This window comes from Lacerta agilis, chromosome 1 (assembly GCF_009819535.1).
Source record: "Lacerta agilis isolate rLacAgi1 chromosome 1, rLacAgi1.pri, whole genome shotgun sequence".
Lineage (NCBI taxonomy): Eukaryota > Metazoa > Chordata > Lepidosauria > Squamata > Lacertidae > Lacerta > Lacerta agilis.
The window spans coordinates 107588601-107611586 of record NC_046312.1 but is presented as its reverse complement, the minus strand read 5'-3'; the positions used below and the strand labels follow the sequence as shown (position 1 = coordinate 107611586).

Sequence of the window (22986 nt, the reverse complement as noted above, 5' to 3'; positions counted from 1 at the left end):
AAAAAAGTTCAACAACTTTGAGGGTCTCCTGGTTTTTTTACTCTTTGAAATATGGCAACCATAAATGAAGTGATTCAGCTCAACCCAGGATTTGTCCAGAGCAGGTAGAGGCAGCCCCAGATCACCCACCCACCAGGGCTGTCAAAAGGATTGGTGGACTGGCGTCGAGGGAAGGGGGAACGGATATACAAGCAACATGCACGCACCCCCACCTTCCAATGACATTTAATTGGGGTTTAAGCCCAAATTAAACACTGTGCAATGCCCCTGAATTGGATCAGGTCAGCCAGAGATCATCGTGGGTCAGTCTGGGGCTGCTCCAAAACACCTGTTTCGGGACCAAAATTGGATTGCATGGCCCTATATACTGCTTAAGTGACCAATTCAGGAGCTGATAAGGTGAGCGCTAGCCCATGAAAGCTTACAACAAAATAAGTTTTTAGGATGACACATGACTCACTGCTGTTTTTCTGGCAAAAGGCCAACAGGGTTACTCCTCTGGAATCCGTAGCAATAAGAGATAACCCCTGGAGAATTTAGCCTTTCTAAATAAACCAATAGTATGGTAAAAGAAACTGCCATGCTGAGCTCCACACGAAGTGTCCCTCATAGGCTACATGCTTTGAGAACACAGGGCACATGGTGTCCTTTTCCATAGCTGGCCATGCATGCGCATCATCTGACGGTTCATAGCCAAAGTTTTCCACTGAATACACAGCAACTTTCTTCATTGCTAAAAGAACACACTTAAATCTTTCATGCTGTGAGATGCCTTTGCAATGCGCTGCAGTATTTAAAGTCCAAACCCACAGAATTTAATTTGGCAGTGAGGGCAATTTCTCTTTTTGCCATAGACCGCTAGTTTATTACATTGAAACAGGATTATTTTAATGCAAAACACAGAAACTTGACTAAATAGTTCACATCCAAGAAGGAAACACGGCAGAAGATGCGGAGCAAATCAAATACAGTTGTTCCAGTGCTTTATTCCCAAATATTTTATAAGCCTTCAGCCTAACTCCAGCAGATGGAATGAGAACAAGTCAGGCTCTCAGCTGATTTTTTCAATAGGTAAAATACAGCCTTAAGACTACAAAACCTATGGCACATATGAAAAACACAGCAGTGACAACAAACAAGGAAAATCTTTACTTCGCCTGGGGCTCTTTGAGTTTCACGCCTCTGCCTCTCGGGAGCCAGCAGTGATGCTCAGTGTTTGGAAGGCAGTTGAGCAACACTAGCTTGCCCTATTGAATGCTACCAGCTTCGAAAACACATTTTGGACACCAAGCTGTTATTTAAAGTGTGTGACCCCTTTACGTTTTAACTGTTGGCATTTGCTGCATCTGGAAATCAATGTCAAAATACCCTGACATATTCTGATATCCATTAGTGGATGTGGATTAAGCATTTGCCCTTTTGTTTTTTTACATAGGCAAAAACTGAAAGGTAGGTTCTGTCTTTGGTTCTGTATGATGGTAGTATGACCACCCTTAAGGATGTACAGAAAAGGAATTACGCACATGGCTTACATCAGAACTTTCCAAACTGTGTATCGTGACACGTTAGTGTGCCAGCTGCAGTGTGTAGGTGTGCCGTGCGAACACTCCCTGCGCTCCTCCTGGGGCTGGAAAGGGGCTAGTTTAACCTCTCTCTGCCTTACATCAATCAATCAATCAAACTTTTATTGAACTAGCCATAGGCCATGGCATTATTCAGAAGGAGAACAACAACAACACACACACAACAACAACCATAAAAATCACCGGGCACCACACATACAATAAAACCATGGTCACAGCTACTAAAATTATTTGTTGCATTAAACAGAATAGCAGAAGATTCTCAGGTAAGATGTGCCAAATTCTCTGCATTACATGCAGGTATGGAAGACTTAGATGGAAGGAAGGCCATGGGGTTTCAAAGAAAATAACTACAACAACACATTGGAAGGCTCATGGCTCATGGGCAGAGCGCATGCTTTGCATGCAAAAAATTGTCAACTTCAACTCCTGGAATGTCCAGACACAACTGGGAAAGACCCCTGTCTGGAATCCCGAGGAGCTGCTGCAAGTCAGTGTTGGCAATACTGAATTTGGCGGACCAGTGGTCTGATTTGGTATATGGCAGTTTGCTACGCTCCTTTCTGTGGTTATTTGCAGGCAAAGAAGCTCGCTGTCCCTTGAGCTCTGTGACACACTGGCACACTGAGTGCTTAGGTTCTGTCACTGCTGCAGAAGGTCGCAAGTGGGATAATGAGACAGAATGAAGCTGCATGAAGACGGAACACACCATTGAAAGGCACAGTCTGAAAGTGAACCAAGAATGGATGTGGACAAACTATTTGCCTTTTTTAAACACCAGGATAATGCACAGTCAAAACCAAAACAAATATACACTAGGATCTTTAGCTAGCAGTTATCCTTCAGGCAACTGTTTCATTTATTAAAAGCCACTTGCATTTTTTAATTAGATTTGCATTATTTTCACAGTGGATTAACCTGACACTTTGTTTAAAAAAAGAATCTGTGGGTTTTTCCACCCTTCCTCCTAGCTAAATCCTTCTCACTTGTCCCAATTTTGAAATAATTTAAGAATCTTTTTCTTTAATCCCTTTCAGTAAATGAATTTTTGTTAATGTTAATACCACTCAGGCTGAGGACATATTTGCTACAGCTACGCATATGGAGAATCTCTTTTGGAGATTATTGGATTAACATTTTTTGGAGATTACCCTAGAAAATCTGATGCATAGTTGCGTTGCAATTGTTGAAAAGCTTGGGATTTCTCAGCTTTGATTACTTTTGATTTGTCTGAGGGGCTTTTAAATAAAATAGTTGGGAGATTTCTTCCTGTTCAGATGCTCCTAATAGGATTACATTGTCTGTTCAGCACTAGGGCCTTGAAAATCGTCCACCAAGCTCTCTGTGGTATTTCACTCCTCCCCTCTGCCGTATCTCAATTAGACATCACACTGGTGTTATTAAGGCCTAGGTTAACTTCTGATTATCATTCTATTCACCTTGAAATGCTCACTTCTCTTTTAATCCTTAGCACATTCCCAGAGGAAATAATAAATAATATCATGCCATATGGCAAATGGGATCAGCTGCAACTCCATGCAGCTTGTAGCTGAGGAGTACTGCCTCTCGTAACACAGCTATAACTGGCATATAAAACCTGCTCCTGAATTCTCAGTAGAAGTCAGAGAACTGGGTGAACCAGATCTCTGTACACAAAGTGAGGCATATCTTTCCTACTGTCCCTTCCCATTATGGCTCAGTCCATAACCTACTCTCCTCCAACTGAACCAACCCTCAGTCAACCTCCTCTCTAGGTGAGCAAACCTATGGACACCAACAATAGAATAATTTCCATTTTTGTCAGTGACATTTACAACTAATCCAGAAAGTGGCAGCTAGACCAGTGACTGGGAGTGGCCACCGGGACCATAGAATACCGGCCTTAAGGATCTACACAGAGAAGAAGACCTGAATAGCAATAGATAGACAGACAGATAGATAGATAGATAGATAGACAGACAGATATAGATAGATAGGAGAGAATAACATATTAATCTCTTGAGGTTGGGGTGTGGGTTGATGTTGTTGTTTTGCAACATCAGATAAATGCTACACCGTTTCCGCACAATTACATTTTTCAATGCAGCTTTCTGAATTACTCACCTAGCTTCTCAAGACGTCCTGTTTTTTCTGCTTCCGTTTAAAAATCTGACATTCTTGCCATGGCATCGCCATACCCATCTTGTCAATAGTTCTTCATTCTCTGCCATACTTGACTGTGTCCATCCCACTTGACATCAAGGAGAACAGGGCTGCCTGATGCTGAACCTGTGTTGTTGTTTTTTAACAACAACAACAACAAAAACCAAGAGAATTACAGTTTATATCAGAAAAGCTCTTAATGACTTCTGTTTAGAGACCAGACATTAACATAATCCCAGCATGAATGAAGGAGAAAATAAAATCCAGTGGAACCTGCCTGTGAGGGGGTTGCCTTTAACTGATGGGCTGGTCAGCCGGTTATCTTTTGGTGGAATGGGAGGAGGGGCTGAGAAGACAAGATGCTGTTTATTGGTTAATAGCTCAATAGTGGTGCCAACTGTACATAATGGTCAGCCACAGCTCACAGTCTGTTGAAGCTGCAATGGGGAATAAGTCTGCAGTTTTCCTTTACTGAACATGCCTGTGTGTTGGGCACTTGAGGCTAGCAGGCATCCTTCTGATTTAGGGGAGGGGTAGCTTACTCCTCAAGATATTGCTGGACTACAATTCTCATTCTCCCTGAACATCGTCCAGGCTGGCTGAAGCTGATGGGAGTTGGAGTGCAATAACATCTGGATGACGCCATGTTAGCCACTCACGAGTTAAGGGGAATGGAGATGGGGTATGGAATTCTGCAGTGGGGCAAGTACTATAGGATTTCTATCAATGTCTAAACAGAAGAAAGTAATGAATGGCTTTTGCTCTGTGACAAGCAGTATTGAAGGAGCATCTCTCTCCACCCCCATTGTTCACCCTGGACACTGGGATCCAGCACTGAGGGCATTCTGGCGATTCCCTCACTGAGAGAAGTGAAGCTACAGGGAACCAGGCAGTGGGCCTTCTTGGTTCTGACACCCACCCTGTGGAATGCCCATCAGATGGTATATAATGAGTAAAGGTAAAGGGAAAGGAACCCTGACAGTTAAGTCCAGTCGCGAACGACTCTGGGGTTGCGGCGGTCATCTCGCTTTACTGGCTGAGAGAGCTGACGTTTGTCCGCAGACAGTTTTTCTGGGTCATGTGGCCAGCATGACAAGCCACTTCTGGTGAAACCAGAGCAGTGAATGGAAATGCCGTTTACCTTCCTGCCACAGTGGTACCTATTTATCTACTTGCACTTTAACGTGTTTTCGAACTGCTAGGTTGGCAGGAGCTGGGATCGAGCAACGGGAGCTCACCCCGTTGTGGGGATTCGAACCGCCGACCTTCCAATCGGCAAGCCCTAGGCTCAGTGGTTTAGACCACAGTGCAACCTGCGTCCCTATATAATGAGTAATTATATAACATTTAGGAAATATCTGAAGGCAGCCCTGTATAGGGAAGCTTTCTAAGGCTTAAATGTTTTACTATGTTTTTATATATGCTGGAAGCTGCTCAGAGTGGCTGGGGCAACCCAGTCAGATGGGCGGGGTACAAAAAAATAAATTATTATTTTGAATTGCCTTAGCTCTGCATTTCTCAAAATTTGCCCAATCATCTTCCCCTTTGCCAAGTTAGACAAAGTTATGGGATGGGGAGCTGCTCTATGGAGAGTTAGCCACACTTTGGGATTGTCTCCCTTAAGACAGAATCAAGGAATTGTAGAGTTGGAAGGGGTGTCAAAGGCCGTCCAGTCCAATCCCTGCAATGCAGGAATCACAGCTAAAGAATCCCTGACAGATGTCCACCCAACCTCTGTTAAAAATCCTTCAATGGAGATGGTATCTCCATCCTGACATCAGTAGAAGGGGGGTGGATCAGAGGGGCCTTCTTTCTTGCATGGACACATAGTAGTGGACACATCATGCCTGTCAAGTTGATTCCCAAGGAACTTGCCATCCCCTCTTGTGGCATTCTAGTTTGCTCCCTTGGCACACAGGTTTGGAAATGCCGGCTTATCCTGCCAAGCAGAATGCAGTAGTAACAAGCCACTCCCAGGCATGTGCAGAACAAATGAGCTCCAATATGCAAGCTTCAGGACTCGATTTCTTAAACCTCTTTTTGGAATTTGTGCCTCGGGAAGAAAGCTCATCATTGCCTGCACCACCATGAACGCTCCACAAAGCACACACATACCCAGATTCCCAAAATCAGCAAGCCACTGTTATCTGTAATGTTGCTTCTTACAGAGCACCGGGTTTAATCATGTCTTAATGCAATTTGCATTTGTGTGGGTCTGCTGTGCATTTCCTTGGAGCATGCCACATTCTATTAAAGTGTCCGGCTTCTTGCAGGGAGAATATTAAATGAAAGCAGCTTGTAATTTGCCTGGAAATGCATGTACTACACGAAAAACACACACAATGTTATCTGTGATTAGTTTGCAGAAGCCATCTGTCATCTCTGAGCACACACGCACGCACACACACACACACACCGCCTTGCACTCAACCAAACCAAGGATGACAGAGGAACTGGGGAAGAAAAGTATATTTACTTTTGACAATGGAACCTACCAGCTTCCCTTTTTTTGCTTTGGTTATCTAGCTTGGAGGAAAATGTGTTGGAGGGAAAGGATGTGGATTCTAATTTACAAGAGGAAAGGCATGCCTAGTCCAGACCAGCAGGCTTTTAACATCTTGAAGAAATGTGTGTGCAAAGTTCACGGCAGGCAGGTGCGCACTGAGTCTATTTACAGCTGGAAGCAAGAACCGAGATGCTTGATGAGGTCAGGTATATCAGGGAAGGTGTCTTTTCGGCACCCTTTCCTGAGAGAGCAAATCATTTGCCTGTAATGAGAATACTCGTCTTGAAATTAAGCGCAGCAGGTGGGGAAAAGTTTCTCCTATTTATGCCCCAAAATATGTAGGTTTAACGAACAAAGCAAAACAAAGAATGGTGGATACCAAAGTTAACTCTTCAGAGTTTGGGGGCGAAAGAGGGGAAATGGGAAACAGGTTGGATGCATGTAGTTGTCACAAGCAGGACAAAGAGGAGGGGTGAACAGCAATCAAGCAAAGAGAAACAATGGCTTGCTGAGCTGGTATTGTCCTGGGATTCTCAAGTCTTACTGCAACAATCATAGTGTAGTGGTTAGAGCATGGGTAGGGGACCTTTTTCTCTGAAGGCCAGGCAGAGAGGCTTAGAGAACTACCCCTGGGTCTGAGGTTCTGTACCACTGGGTCAGAGTGTCAGGCAAGAATCAGGAAGATCCAGGTTCAAATCCCTGCTCGCCCATTGAGTGACCTTGGGCCTATCACTATTTGTCAGCCTAACTTTTCTGGCAGTGGACAATGTACGTTGGTCTAAGCTTGCTGTGGGAAGGGCAATAGAAAAACTGGAGTAAACAAAGATAAAACGCCTTTTTTTGCATAACCCCTCCCCCCCGCAATATTCAGGAATGTCAGAGAAAATGGCAGTGGAGGCCAAAAGGAAATTTGAAGAGCCTAACTGCCCCCAGAGTTTCAGACAGGAGTTTTTACCAGCCCACCTTGGGATGCCATGGTTTGAACCCGGGGCACAGCATGTGCCTTGCCACTGAACAGTGTTCTGTAGTCAGAAAGCTCCCTGTTTTCCAACAGCCACATAACAATCCTTGCTTTGCCTACTAAAGTATGCATTTTATATCTGGAGCATAGCCTTTGGTGTTTCCTGCTAATACTCCATTGAAAATTCCAGTCTCAGAGATGAAAAGCTGGGGAGCCAACAATCGGCATTCTGCTGTTCTCATAAGGGATGTGCTTATGTACCCAAAACACACCCTTCCTTTTTTGGTGCCGGAGGACGAAAGGCAAGTTTCTTTGTTTCGCCTGGGAAGGGGAAGAGCTGCCACAGAGGGCTGGCTAACAGAAGTGGCATTCTCCATCTTAAGCCAGGACTGAATTATAATAGGCGATAGCTGTACAATGTAAGGTTAAAATAGTATATAAGAAGTTAAGATTGTGATTTTTATATTAGATATGATGGTTAGGAATAAGTTGATAGAGATAAGATAAGATGTTTGATTAGGATTAAGAATTGTTAATGAGTGTTAAAATAGTTATAAAGTTACTAAAGTAAATTTGAACTGAACACAGAAGAGAGAACGTGAGGAAGTCCCTTAAGTAAGATTTGAAAATAAGGTTAAAATAATTATATTGGTGTGTTCCTGTGTTCCTGTGGGGTGTTAGGTATGTATTAGTTTTATTTGATTGTTATTTGTATTTTGTAGTGTGTTTGTATTTTATGTAGTATGTATGCTTTTTTATTTGTTGTTTTGTGTGGAAATACCAATAAATTCTTTCTATATATATAAAAAAGCCAGGACTGAATTCAAAGGTGCTGGCTTGCAACAGGGGGCTCTATCCAACTAAATCTACTCGGACGAAACCCATTTAAATGAATAGACCAAAGTAAGCTGTGCTCATCCATTTCAATGAGCCTACGCTGAGTAGAACTAACACTGGCTGCAGCCCAGAGTGAATCTGTATTTCAAACCCGGCTGCAAATCTGCTCCCAAAAATAACTAAAAATAACTGAATTATCTCATAATGGTGAAGTGGGGATCTTAGTATGTCTCATTAGGAAAGATATTCTGCCTGGGATTTTAATATACCTGCTACCTCCTTGCTTGCTTGCTTTAACCATTAATTTCTAATGGCAGACGCTTGTCAAATTAACAGTATACTAAATCTACGGCCTTCCTCTCATCCATCACAGTAATAATATTCTTCAGATGACTCCTATGTGTTAGCAAAGCATGACCTTCTATGCCGGAATCTATAGAAGTGACTCTTAATCAAACTCTTCATTCCCAGGTGTTCGTTGAAAGCGTCTACTTAAAAAAACACACCTATTTTCTTTCTACAGCTTCTGGGTGACTACCGGCTTTTTCCGGCACAATCCTAGGCATGTCTACTCAGAAGTAAGCCTCACTCCGCAAATTCAGCTGGATTTACTCCCATTCCAGGTAAGCATGCATGGGATTGAGGGATTAGTCTGATGGTATTCTAACAAGAAAATATCCTACATTGTTGTCTGAGCTCTTGAAAGTTTATCTCCTTTTTATTGTTTTTTATTGTATTTTTTATTAAAGATTTCTTGGCTTACAAAAGTATTGCAATGCCTCTTTTTTTGAAGTTACATTTTCTACAGGTCACTTTCATTTGTTGAGACAGTGTTACATTAGGAAGATAAGGGGGGGAAGAGGTGGAGGGGGCAATATTGGGTGGGGATGGGGTCGGGTGGTGATGTTTCTGTTTTACTTAATTTATGTTTGGGGTTTTGTGTCAGTGTCGTGTCTGCAGGTTCTCTTTGCTATTCGCTTGTGTACCAAAAAATGGTGGCTATTTAGGGAAGGATTACTCAATATTAAGATTTATGTATGCATACACTTAAAACACTTCCTAGCTACAAGATACCAAGGTGGGGTAAGAGAGGTGCAAATAAAACTTAAACATCAATGCAATATAAACAATACACAATATACTGGCCAGAACAGAGGGAGAGGTGGTGATGGTGGTCCACTTTGCAGGCACTGCACATACACAACTGAACACCTGAACAATGCAGGTTGCCAGAGGCATAGGCCCTCGTTTCATTTTTCTTTTTCTTTTTTTGCAACAACTCAAAATTCAGCATATAAATTCATATTTTAAGAAGTTTAATGCAGCAACAGCAAAACATTGTGGGTGTGCCTAGATTACAATAAGAAACCACGGTCTTGAAGATAAGTTTATTCAACTCTATTGTGGGTATTTCCAATTATTCTATTTAAATTATGGTGGGTTCCCCCCCCCCATTTCTTTGTGTATTTCTTTCCTCTAGTCCCATGCCTCGTTTTTTAATTTCATTTGCATTTTCTACAATGTCAGCTTATTTCAAGCTCTCTGTCCTTTGAAGCGGTATTTATCATCATTTCAAAGTGGGGGAATATTGTGATTATAGAACAAACAAGTTTGCATAAATGAGTAAATGGATCAGATTGACTCTTTATTCTTTTGCATTACATAGTTCAGTAGCCACTGTTGCTTCTTCAACTTCTAAATAAATGTGTGTGCTTAAAAAAGCACAACTTGATTCAACGTTCAGGGTGCATTTCTGTAATTCTCTGTGCCAGAATCCTATCCCCAATGCCTTTGTGGTCATCTCCCACAAAAGTGGGAATGGCTTGGGGGCTTTTGTGGGGTTGGGATAAATTTCTTAATTTGTGGGGGTTGCGGGGTCAAATACTTCATCCGACCTCCAGTAACCTCTCGAGATTATTATTATTATTATTTTGCCGGCTGAAAAGTACAGTTCTATTCCAGCAGAATCTTGACTGCTGAGTACAAACAGTGAAGGTTATTTTTCACCTGCGATCTTGGCTCTTGCTACTTTTAAAAAGGATTTTAAATGCCAAGGATTTTATGTAACGCTACAGTTGTATTATTTGTACTTCAATGTGTTTTGATTTTATTTTGATTTTAGATTGTCACAAGCTGCCCTGAGTGGTGCATGTTCATTAAGGGGGTGGGAGAGAAGTAGACAGATAGATAGCTATGAAGGAAGACAATGAGAGTGAAGTAATTTGATGCATTCCCCCCCCCCCCGAGATGGAAGCCCTGTGCAGATATTCTTAAAGCGGGTACAGTGGTGCCCCGCTAGACGAATGCCTCGCTAGACGAAAAACTCGCTAGACGAAAGGCATTCGCTAGCGGAAGGCTGCCTCGCAAGACGAAAAAGTCAATGGGCTTGCCTCGCAAGACGAAATTTTTTATTTTTATTTTTTCGCGAAAACCGCTATTCTGCCTTGGTGCTTCGCAAGACGAAAAATTCACTATACGAAGACACTCGCAGAACGAATTATTTTCGTCTTGCGAGGCACCACTGCATGGAGAGGGTGATTGGGATAACAATGCCAGCCCTCCTTCATTCTCTCTGCATGGATCAGTCATTGTGCATATGCAGGATTGGTGTCCTGCAAAAAGTCTGCAGACTATGGGTGCAGGATGCTGCTTCCATGCAAAAGGTCTGATCGATGCATGTGAATCAAGAGAGGGGCCAGTTAGCAAGAACCACCTGGAATTCACAAGCCAGTCTTTTGTTATCCCAATTTCTACACAGAACAGTAGGTTAAAAGAGATTGTGGACACCCAAGTTCCAGCCACGAAGCTCCTTGATTGGTCTTGGAGAAATAAAGAATGCACTTCAGAAGGCTATTGTGAGAACAAAGTAGGACAACCTCGTATATGTGCTGCCTGGAGCTCCCCGAAGACAGAAAACAAATGAAAGTACACCAGCAAGCAAGTGACTGAATGGATGGTTGACCTTTGCGACTGTAACTGCTCAGCTTGTATTGAATTATGAAATCACAGGGCAAGGTCTTGCAAAGAATCAAAGCAACATTCAACAAATAATGAAGAAGTGCCTCCATCAACTTTAAAAGAGATAGAATAATGTATTGGAGAAAAGACAGGGTCATTTGACCCTGCTGACTGGCCTTCTCAGACCTGGGGCCTCCAGAACTTTTGGACAACAACTCCAAAGAGTCCCAGCCAGAGATGTGGGATGGTGGGAGTTTTGGATTAAAAACATCTGGAAGGCACCAATTTGGAGAACGCAGCTTTAGACCAAAGCAGGAGACAGGTCTTATGTTTTTTTAAGGGTTTGGGATTTATTTTTTCACTTTTACTTGCAAGGCTCAACAGTGCTAAGGCATTAGTGATTTTTTTCTTCTTTTTTTGCAGTGAGAAGTCACAGAAATGTTCATTTGCATTCTTTGGGTATTTTTTTCTAAAGCCTGGAAAAATGAAGGCAGCACAAATGAGTCAAAGAATTTGGGTGAGGAAATTACTACACTGAAATAAGCTGATGAAACCTAATATACTTTTCAAGTGTAAAAAACCCTCCTTCAAGTGCTCTCCTTCATTTCGGTAAAGCTTACTCAGGAGAACCTGCCAACAGATTGTGTCCTGTGTCATTATAGCACAGGGCTAGAGATGTAGTTTCCGATCATAAGGATGACTCCATGTTGGGCTGTAGAGGTTTAACACCTTTAAAACAACATCTGGAATCTAATTAGCAATTGCAGCAGAAATGGGGAAACATGAGTGTGGCCAGCTGCCTTTATTTTACGGGGCAGCTTGTATTTAAGAATCACACAGTTCCATAGGACAGAATGGGTTAGTACTCAGAAGGCATCCCGTATTTCAGAGACCATAGATCAACAGCAAGGGTGGGGAACCTGAGGCCTCAGGGAGATATGCAGCCCTCCAAGTGTCTATCTTGCCCTTAGAATGTTCCCTAGCTCATACCAATTTTCCCCAGGCCACATCCTTGCTGCCTATGTGTTTTTACCAGGCTGGGGTGTGTCCTTGAACTCCGAGGATGCTTTTTGACTTCTTGCATGGAGGATGGAGATGGATGTGTGTGTCTAGAAACTAGCCTGCTGTACAAAGGTAAACATTTACATTTGCTATTCCACCCATGTTCATCTCTGGCTCTGCACACCACTGACATGCAGCTCTTATATGCATGTTTAGAAGGGAATGTAGCTCTTGTGTTGAAACAGAGTAAAAGAGTACAGTGGTAACCCGGGTTGCGTACATAATTGGTTCCGGGTTATAGTTCGTAACCCGAAAAATACGTAACCCGGAGTGTATGGAACCTGAGGTACGACTGTATTGGGAAATAATTTACAATGAATTGGAAAAAATAGTTTAGAAGTACTTTTCCATCCCCCCCCCCAAAAAAACAACTCCCAGTCTTTTTTGTTGGGGATAATTCAGATGAAAATTCCCAGGTATAAAAAAGGGCTATTTATGTATGCCACTACTACAGCCCATGTTTTGATAGCCCCCAAATGGAAAAAGAGTTAGGTCCCAACTAAAGAAGAATGGCAACTTAAACTGATGGAATATGCGCAGCTTGCAGACTTATAGAATAAGAGAAGAAGAATATACGTTTAAAGAAGATTGGAATTTTTTAATTGAATATATGGGTGAAAATTGTGTACATTTGAAAACACAGGCAGCTTTAAGATAAATTCAACAGTGTAAATAAGTTTTGATGGATGTAAAAATCATAGAATCATAGAGTTGGAAGAGACCACAAGGGCCATCTAGTCCAACCCTCTGCCAAGCAGGAATAAATGGTTTAGTTTATGTAAAATATGCAGGGATATATGGCATGAAAACTGAACCATGGAAAGTGCAGAAGGGAAGTCGCTGATATTTTAAGGTTGTTTAAATGAATATTCTAAAATGTAAAATAGAAAAACTTAATAAAAATTATACCAGAAAAAGAAAAGAAACAATAGTGTCCCTCACTAATGAAACTTTGTTCTGTGATGATGTAGAAGGTGTAACAAACACTGCAGGCCACAAACAGCTGCTGCAATCTTTCCCTCCGAACTGGATCGTGTAAAAACTAGGAAATCTGAACGTCATTTCAAATTCCTCTGAAATCTAGAAGGAATATGGAGCAAGGATCCAAGGCAAAAGCCAAATATATGACAATATATAAATGGCAGTATATAAATGCACACACACAAAAGTATGATGACATTTGCTTCCTTGCCTCCAGTCCATGGCACAGATCAGCAACCAGTCAAACTTCCCTTTGCAACAGGGGAAGGAATATAATAACTGCAATTTGTCAGAATTAGAGAAGCTGTGGGAAACACTGGGCTGAAAGTGGTGAGCAATTTTGTTGCAGTGCAGTCATTGCCTGAGAGGTTGACAGACCACAAGGGCAAAGCACAGCACATTGTGGGCAGAACTATGAAACCCATCAGTCTAGGATTATTAGAAACACAACAACAAAAGCAAAGGGTTTTCGCATCCTGGTGTGTTCTAGACATCCAACTCCCACCAGCCCCAGCCAACATTGCCAGCCACCATCTGAAGGATACGAAGTTAGGGGAAGGCTGATGGGGAGGGGGGGACGGACAAATCACAAGTCATTTCACTAAGCTGTCAATTTACACAAGTAGCATTTGATTGACGCGGTATAGATTGTGTGGGTTGATCTACAGGGTTGCCTGACATGTCCCTTGCCTAAAACTGGTGGTTAAAGGTAAAGGTAAAGGGACCCCTGACCACTAGGTCCAGTTGCGGATGACTCTGGGGTTGCGGCGCTCATCTCGCTTTACTGGGCGAGAGAGCAGGCATACAGCTTCCGGGTCATGTGGCCAGCATGACTAAGCTGCTTCTGGCGAAACCAGAGCAGCGCACAGAAACACCATTTATCTTCCTACCAGAGCGGTACATATTTATCTACTTGCACTTTGACATGCTTTCAAACTGCTAGGTAGTTCGGCATGGTGATTTATGATGACCCGCCTTTTGCTGGGCTTCTCTGGGAAGGGGCTTTTTGAGAAAAGAAGGTGGTACGTGAAGTTCGTGAAGTGCAAGGATGGTGGGCCTATGCTGTTCAGATGAAAAGAAATGGCTGAATTAGGATAGGACTTAGAAAGAAATGTTTCCCAATGTGTGTATTTATTTATTTATTTAAAAAATCTTAACCTGTGCCTTTTATATGGCTATGTGTGAAATGAAATCTCATACCGCCAAACATAAAACAGCTGCCACAGATCAAACACCTCAGTCAAAGCTTTCATATCACCTGGCTTCTGTCAAACTTAATACTTTTCAGTAGCGGCAGTTTACCTGTTAATCTGGTAGTCATCCAGAGATAATTCCTGGAGTGAAAACTGAAATATCTAGTGATGCATGTAAACATGCAAATTAGCTATCAGTTAGATGTGTAAGCTCTTTTCCTCATCCCCATCACTTATCAAAATTATTTTAACAACCTTCCACATTTTCCCTGAGCAGGGGAATTCCCCCCCCCCCCAATTTACCACTAGGTAAAATTTCTATAGACACACAAAAAGCCCTGAAAAAATTCTACAAATCTCAGAATAATTCATACAGAGGTTTAGCTTGACTATGACTCTTCAATAGCTCACTTCAAATCTTGCCATAGGCAAAATTAGATGATAATTATAGCTGTGCTATACCCACACTCGGAGTGAACAGAAAACTTCCAGAACCAAACTTCCAGCATTGTGTGTGTTATTTGAAGCCCTTGAATGGGAAGATTTTAGAAATAGGATTCAGACTTTTAAAAAAAAAATGGTTTCAATGATGGTGGGAAGAGAACAGTGATCTCCTGTTCTTCAATTGCTTAAGTGTTTTTTTGTTTTAAATAGTTTTGCAGTTGTTTGTGGTGGCATCTGATTTTATTTGCAATGAACAACCGGCAGCTTCCATTCCCTCCCCATTCCAATGTTCCTGTTGTGTTTTGGTCCAATGTTGGATTCCACAGAGTCAGCAGAGCGGCAAGGCAGAAGTTGCTGGACCATGGATAACTCTAAATAAGTAACTTACTCTGGCAAAAGTTGGGAGCCCTTTTAAGTCTCTGTCTCCAGACTATCTTTTCTAGGCTTCAGCCTCTTGTAGAGAACTTCAGAGCTTTCAAGGGCCAGTCCTCTGGCCTGGGCCTGAAGACAGGAGCTCCTCCTCTGTTTCATTGCCTCCCTCCTGGTGCGCTCCATGAGCCACTAAACTGGTGACATGCAGTGGGAGGCATCTGGTCTAGGAGAAGGTGCCTGTGAGGGTCCAGGCTCTAGCCCAAGGGTTTCCCAAACTTGGGCCACAACTCCCATCATCCCTAGCTAGCAGGACCAGTGGTCAGGGATGATGGGAACTGTAGTCCAAAACAGCTGGAGACCAAAGTTTGGGAAACCCTGCTCTAGCCCTACAGGCGCCAGTGATTCTGGGAGGTTCTTCTACGGGCTGAACTTGACCCAGCTCCCTATGTGGTGCCTCTGCAGCCTCCAATTTGGTGTCTGCATTGCTGCTGGATTCAAGGGTCATGACAGTTCCCCACTCCTGGAGTTATTTCTACCACTGCCGTAAGTGGCCTATACTGACAAAAACCATTCAAAAAAATTCTAGGGTCCCAGTCCTGAAATCCCCCCTTCCCTCTGTTACTGAAAAGTCTGTTCCATTTATTTTTAATGCAGTCATATTTTAGGCATGACGTGATAAGCAATTTTTTTTTTTTTTAAAAAAAGAAGAAGTCTAAAACTGTATTTGAGGTGGGTTTTTAGAAGGTCCTATTCACACTTTCACCCCCTACTGCCAACATTGGTGTGTTTTTGGAGGGGTGGGGTTGTACCAAAAAAAATTGCCTTCAAGAATCCCATCACTTGCAATGGGTTGAGGAATTCTCGGAGGTCGTATCAGCAGACCTTGTTCAAAACAATGAAGGGCTAGATTCATTCACAGGGCCTGCTAGTGAAAGTCAATGCAAGGACTTTTGCTAGCACCATGTGTCAGGAGACCCTCTAGAATAGCATGGCGGGGAGAGGGACTAGTGTTCCAGAAATGCTTGCACTGATGGATCCATCTCCTTAGTGCTGCATTGGATTCCTCCTCAGATATTACTCAAGGGAAGCTTTACACAGAAAGGCATTCCTCATATGCCGGAGTGAAGTTTAATTACCGTGAGAACCCATAGAAACGTTACACAAATAGTTAATAGTAAAAAAAAAAAAAATCTGTCAAAAGTGATATGTGTGCACTTAAAATGCAGCTCTTTGCTTTTTATTATTCACAAATCTCAGAGCCCACCTTATTCCATTTTACCTCCCTCAGAGAAACTCTTTAGAAAAGCAAAAGTTGAAAAAAGGACAGAATCAGCCAAAGGGAAGCCTGTGCTTGCTCTAGAGAATATTTGACATTCACATCTTTTCTCTTTGCAAAGGGGGAAAAAGTATTAACATTTTCCAAATTACAGGTGTGAAAATTAAGTCAGCTGGAGGCATGTGTCTGAAATATGCATTATATATCTGAGAACCTTTGGAATGTTAACAGTCAACCTAGGAAATGCACAACAAAAACAATGAATAATGAGGTGATTAATGAACTAGAAAATCATCAGTAGTGGGGGGTAGCAGGATTGCGTGGTGACCTGAATGAAAAGTGATGGCAGGTCCTAGGCCCTTGTTCATTGCGGCCATGTATAAGTGAGTCACCACATGACAAGCTTTCGGAACAACTATTGCATTTGCTGTAGAAAGTGCCTAAATGTTTTATGCCTGAATCGTAAAATAAGTGAATGCACTTTAAATCAGAATGTGAAATTTCTCTGGTGGAAGTTATTCAAATACTTATGAAATGACATTTTGGAGCAGGCAAAAAAGGAAGGAAGGAAGGTGGCTACATTTTTTTTGAAACCCCAATGATTTGTAAAACAGAAAACATTTAGATATACTGTACAATTGCGTCTTGAGCAGAGGTTATGTTTCGGGTATGGTGTGCATGTCCCCAAAGGTGTACACCTGAACTGTCCCCATGGAACTATCCTTACCATCCAAGCAAAGGAAGAGGGCTTTTAAGCTGTCCGCCTTGCTTACTGGGCTCTGGGAGACTCTTGTGAGATCTTGCGGGGCTATCCAAGTTCCCACAAAAGCCTCCCAAAGCCCAGGAAGCAAGCTTCAAAGCTCTTTATGCACCAGGAAAACCCAGCACAAAAGGAGCTTTAAATATCACCAGCTTGCGTGCAATTAATTTGCAGAATTTCAACTGTCCAGCTTTCAAAGTTGAAATTGTGCAGGTTGATCACACCAAATTTTGGAAAAAGTCACACAAGGAGTTATACAGCCATACAAATGTCCTTATGTGAAGTCCAAGGAGACAACACTGGCCAAAATGGAGTCTTAAACCCAAATCCTCCCAAAATGTCTTCAAAACAGATTTAGGCGTTCAGAATTCCCTTCCTCCTGCCTCTCCATTTTCTATATGATTCTCCCAATGCTAGGATGTATATGCTTATGGAAACTAACAGAAACTCAAATGACTTCAGAGTCTAGTAGGGGACACTGAGTCAAAGCCTATAGTGCCATCAGCTAAGGAGCCAGAGTCCATTCCTAATCTTCCCTGTTGGAGATCAGGGGAGCCTATGGCAGAAGCTCACTGAACCAGATGCCACATCACTCCGCATCCCCAACCTTGCCAGAGCAAGTTGCTCACTAGGAGCTCTCCATGGTGCTGCAGCAACCAACCACCCTTGTCTATGGGCTCCTATGTGAGGCCCAGAACAGGGCAGAAACAAACACACCGACACCCTTGAAGGCACTGCTTCTCTCTGTGCAGCAGCCATTTTAAAGGTACTGTGAGGGAATCAATGTTGCATTAAGCTGATTGCACCATCACAGCATGCATTTTTGATTGCCTGGTATCACAGTCTGCTGCCGTCTCACTCCTCTGAAGTTTTCTCAACCTCCTGGGTGAATGTGTGGAGGCAGCAGGACTGCACTTGTGGAAGTCTTTGTTCTTGCTTCTGCTGGTGGGGCTTGTTTGTTGACTCCTGACCACTGTATACATCAGCACTGTGTTTAAATTGGCACCACCAGCATAGAAAATATTATGGTAGTAGCAGGGATGTGGAAGCTGCAGTATGGCCGGAGCCAGGAACATCTGTTTCAGAAAGGTGAAAGCAAAATTTGTGTTGGTTGTGTGTGTGTAGGACAAATGAGAAAGACTGGATAGGAACATGGGGTCAGGCATGAATTTTTGACTTACACCTTCAAAGCTAAAGTTACCCTGGATTATGCAGGTAATGGAACAGAAGACAGGGGTGCTACGTTATGCAAAAGGCTGAGAGCAAGGTACCGAGAGGTATCACAACCACCTGAATGCTAAACATCAAATAGTGCAAAATGGTCTCCCTAGTAGAGAGAACTGCTCAGAAAAAGATGCAGGCTATTTCTTCCATTCTTTACCTTGCCAGTGCTTTCATCACCGTTACCTTTTACTAAGAAACTGAAGGCATCACAGAGTACCTGGTCAGTCATAAAGGTTATGAAATCCCACCTCTATTCCCTCTGCTTTTCCAAGAGGAAAACAATAAGGAGGTTAAAGTCCAGTTGTTGCTACCTTGGGCCATATCAAGGACATTGGGTGAGCTGTTCATCATGGCTTTGTATTCACTGTTGAATCAAAAGAACTTTTCAGTAGGGGGCAAGGGAGAATGATCTTCAAAAGAAGTCATGTGGAAATGCAACAAAACTGGCTTTGAAGTTACCAGTATTGAGCAAACATTATATATATATATATATATATATATATATATATATATATATATATATGAAATTAAGCAAAGTTGGTTGTTTTCCCAGTTTGAGCCAGCTAAAAAGATCTCACTTCTCTGGATCAATTCCCCCCTCCTCTTTATGATGAGTTACACAATGAGTTAGCAATACAGCTCAGTAATTAGATTTTTCAAAGTAGAAATATGTAGGGGAGGAAAGCGAGCTGAATATTAAACCTTCATCCTACTTTTCAGTATGGAGCTAAAACTTGGTCTTCTGAGGTCACCTCGAAAATAGTCCATTCTTCCCGCTGGCATCAATTTCCTAGATCAATTAAATTTAATATAGCCCATTATTCCCTGCAAAACTTCCACTCCTTCTTCTAAGCTCCTTGCTAAGAATTGTTAAAATGAGGTTTTGCCTTCATCAAATCACCAAGGAGATGAGTAATAGAAAAATGAGAAAAACTAAACAAAAGCTGCCATTAAACTCGTCCTCTCAATTTTGCCTTCCTTCTTGATAACACTATTTTATAAATAAGACTTTGCAAAACCTGAAGATGTTGTTCGTGGCAAGGCATGCCCCCTGTTCTTTGTTTCTAGGAATGGTCCTTTATTTTAATTTATTTAACAAAATTTATATACCACTTGATTCTATAATAGGTATTAAAAGCAGGTATTAAAATGTTCCTAAAATAATAAAAAGCAGCAATAGGCTAAATCAACATCTGCTTTAATCCCAACTTCCATGTGTCTGGAAGCAAAGACATCTTAAGCAGGCACCAAATTAGTACCATGAGGGAACCTGCCTGATGTCAAGAGGCAGAGAGTTCCAATGTGTAGGTGCTGCCACACTAAATGACCAGTTTCCTACAAGTAATATATACTTCATATGTACATATCCACACCCCAAGAATAGATTTGTATGGAGAAATATTATTTATTCCCCATATCCCAATTTAGATCTGGCTTGCTAGCATGGCTCAGCCTTAACTAGGCCTTTATGGAAGTGGCTCCTGAACTTTGAAACGTTCACTCTGAGACAATGAAGAAACTTTGGGTAATTTTTTTTTCTTATTCTTGTTAGTTGTATTTACTGTTCTACACTAGTTTTATGCTCTTTATGACCACTACTTGGAAAAAACCCAATTTATAAATATCTATTTATCCATATCTACTTTAGTAACTTTGTAACGGCAGGAGTGCAATTACATAAGAAATTCAGGGCAAATTCTGAAGTTGGCATCTTTCGAGCCCAAATCCTTATTAAACAGAAAAAAATGGGAAACTCTGTTTTGTTAATCTCTTTTGTGAAATTCAAATCATGTTTATACCTCAGGGAAAAGACCAGAGGCTAAGATTGCAGGCATGAGCTTGGAGACGATTAACCTACTTTACATTGCTCTTGCTACATTGCATTCAGTTAATCATTAATTTTCACCGCAGTTTCTTCAACAATTAGGCAAAATCAGTGTTTATCTGCTTGCTATATTTAGAATATGAACCCAAGCATTGTTTTCTGTTCACATTTCCAACAGGATATTTCATATGTCAAGTCCTGGAAGTTCAGTTAGCAAGCAGAACGCATAATTGTGGTTCCAGTGACTTTGACTGATGAGCTACATCTTCTTTGCTGTTAAGTCTTCTGTTAACATTCATGTTTAAGGAGTAGGTGTGGATATGAGCAGCAAATGGATCTTCGCCCCCATTCGGCTTCACAGCCAGACAGGGATTCCCCACCCCACCCCGTCCAAAACCTATCTGTATATCCTTAAATCTTTCTAATCCACTGATAACTAATATATGGGAAGTGACACTTATCCTTGAGTGTAACCTACACAGGGTGGCCTAAGTGGAATGGAAACTATTTTCATTCTGTTTGAAATCAGGCAGCCACTGTGCTCCAGCATAAATGGAAGGGTTTCCAGTGCGTGCTCAGACTACATTTAGCACGGGAAAATGTCCTATTCTTGTCGAAAAGTTGGACCATTTCCTTCTTTGCATGTTAGGAATTCTGCATGGTGCTCCTGGGGCAAAGACTACAGGGTAGTACAGAGGTCATTGGACACTAGCTCCTAGCTCCCAGCCCTAGCTAGCAAAGCGAATAGTCAGGAATGTTGGAAGTTGTAGTCTAGCAGCACCTATAGGGTACCATGTTGGCTATCCCTGGGTTGTTCCTTCACTGGCAGCATTTTGTATGCAGATCAGACCTCCGCAGAGCTCTGGGTTGTGCCTAGTATGAGGAAGGAAGGATAGATAAAGAATCTTTATGTTTGCTTGATGTATATATTCATATGCGGAGTTGCTTTTTTCTTATATAGAATTGTAGAGCTGGAAGGGTCCCCAAGGACCATCTAGTTTGACCACTAGCAATGCAGGAATCTGAACACAAAGTCCCCCATCCAACTTGAAACCATACAGGAACTTGCTCAGCCTTGTGATTATGCTAGCTGTTTTATCGCTGCACCGCATGTTATGCAGATTGATCCAACCAAGGAGTAGCTCCTAAAATAGCTGTGAATTATTTGTAGTTAAGGGTGTACAGTGGTACCTCGAGTTACAAGCGCCTCAGGTTACAAACGCTTCAGGTTACAAACTCCATTAACCTGTAAGAGTTACCTCGAGTTGAGAACTTTGCCCCAGGATGAGAACGGAAATCGTGTGCCGGTGGCACAGCGGCAGCAAGAGGCCCCATTAGTGAAAGCATGCCTCTAGTTAAGAAGAGGAGGAGGAGGAGAAGGAGGAGGAGTTTGGTGCACTCATGAGGCAGGAGCTAGTGCAGGGGGAGGAGGAAGAGTCAGGGCAGTCCAAGAAGGAGGAAGGCATCTAAGATATGGCTGAAAATAAAAGCCTGTTCTGGCGATAGATGGGTCAGTAGCTTTTTTTGTCAATAAAGACTTAACTATCAGACATAGGTCTTCCTCAGTTGCAGTGGGCCAGGACACATTCACACAAAATGTACCCATTCTTATGATTAGTCCCTCATATGGACACAAAGATTTTAAAAAATGGCATTTTTAGTTTATGATCATCTAATGGAAACCCAGGCAAAAGCAGAATATATTCTAAAGGGTTTTAGCTCTCTCTTATGGAAGATCTGATTTATAATTCATTTCTCAGTTATGAGCCTTTTGCTTTGTAAAGGAAACCTGACGATAATCCTTGGCATATGAAGTAAAGTAATAAATTGATATTGCAACATCCCTGCTGATGAGAAACAGCCCAGCTCCATTCTCATTGAAAATTAAAAGGGGACTGAGATGGGACTTTAATCTTAAGATTTTGATAATGCAAAAACAGTAAATATAAGTACTGATTTTTCCAATGTTCACTAAATTGGTCTGGAATGACCATTCAGGTCAGGCATGCTGTCTATAGTTACCAAGTGACAATGTAAATAAACTAGTCAGTCAGTCATGCATATCAAATAATGGAAAACAGATGTGGGTTTTGAATTTTGACTCTTATTTAGATTCTGAAACCTCTGGAGGAAACTTGTAATTTGGGTAAGGGCCAAAGCTCAGCCGCAGAGCACCAGCTCTGTGTGCAGAAAGTCCCGGGTTCAATCACTGGCAGTTGGTGTAGACAGTATTGAACGGAACAATGGTCTGGGCTCAGTATAAGGCAGCTCCCCGTCTTCCTATGATGCTTGTATTCTGTAGCACTGAACGTGCTGTTGGTGATAACTGAATGTGCAAGAGAACAGTTAAACTTGCTACCACCATCAAAACAATACCCTTCCCCTGGAATATTTGGCTGAACAGTGCAGTTCCACCAAAAAATCTCCTGATAACTGAAAATATGCTATGCCTGCACCATTGCCATGGTTACAATACATGCTTTGTTGAGTTAGAGTTCTCTATTCGCCTAGTATCTGCTTTCTCCTGATACAATGCCGTCTCCAGCTTTTGGGAAGCTCTTGCGTTGTGGGCCTCTGTTTCCCTGGGCTTCCTTATTCCTCTGCAAGGCGCTGTTGCCCCTCACACAGCTACAATTCTCAGAGTGCCTTAGCAATTGATCCCAGGGAACTCTTTATATCTATATTTTTCCTACCAGGACTGCGGTGACAAAAGGAAGAGAGGAAGGGGGTCTTCTTCTTTTTTAAGTACTAGAATTCGGTTTGGATAACAGCAACAGTAAGAAGTTCACAAAAGTTTGTGGTCTGCCTTGGAATAGACTGTAAAATGGCCTCGGTCCACTCCTTGTGCAGCCAAGCTTTAAA

The 22986-nt window shown here is 42.1% G+C and overlaps 1 long non-coding RNA gene across 1 annotated transcript in view; it reads right to left on the bottom strand.

Annotated features, from left to right (window-relative positions):
* Nucleotides 1–3662: 3662 nt before the first annotated feature.
* Nucleotides 3663–22986, bottom strand: part of LOC117056274 — a 142100-nt gene continuing 122776 nt past the window's right edge. The window contains exon 3 of the long non-coding RNA XR_004427720.1: nucleotides 3663–3851. This is a non-coding gene — a long non-coding RNA (uncharacterized LOC117056274). The remainder of the gene's footprint in view (nucleotides 3852–22986) is intronic.